This window comes from Gekko japonicus, unplaced genomic scaffold (assembly GCF_001447785.1).
Source record: "Gekko japonicus isolate JY-2015 unplaced genomic scaffold, Gekko_japonicus_V1.1 scaffold134, whole genome shotgun sequence".
In the NCBI taxonomy this organism is placed as follows: Eukaryota; Metazoa; Chordata; class Lepidosauria; order Squamata; family Gekkonidae; genus Gekko; species Gekko japonicus.
Window position 1 is genome coordinate 944,936 of NW_015172007.1, and position 355 is coordinate 945,290.

Here is a 355-nt window from a genome sequence, read left to right on the forward strand (position 1 = left end):
TATTTATTTATTTATATTTAAATTTATACCCCGCCCTACCCCGAAGGCTCAGGGCGGCTTACAGGGCACAAGTTGGGCTACTCCCATGTGAGACTGTCCAAGGAAATTCTTGCTAGCCCAGGGTGCTCTGTTTTAATATCAAACTGGATATTTTATACAGGCTTCTGGATTCAAGTACAGGAGGAGAGGGGCTTCATACATAACATCTGCTGGAGCAGACCAATGGCCCATATAATCCAGCATTTTGTTTCACACAGTGGCCAACCAGTTGCCCTGGAGGGCCAACAAATAGGGCATATGTATTCAAGCCTTTCAGGATGAACAAGGGAACAAAGAATAGGAAAACACTCAGGTT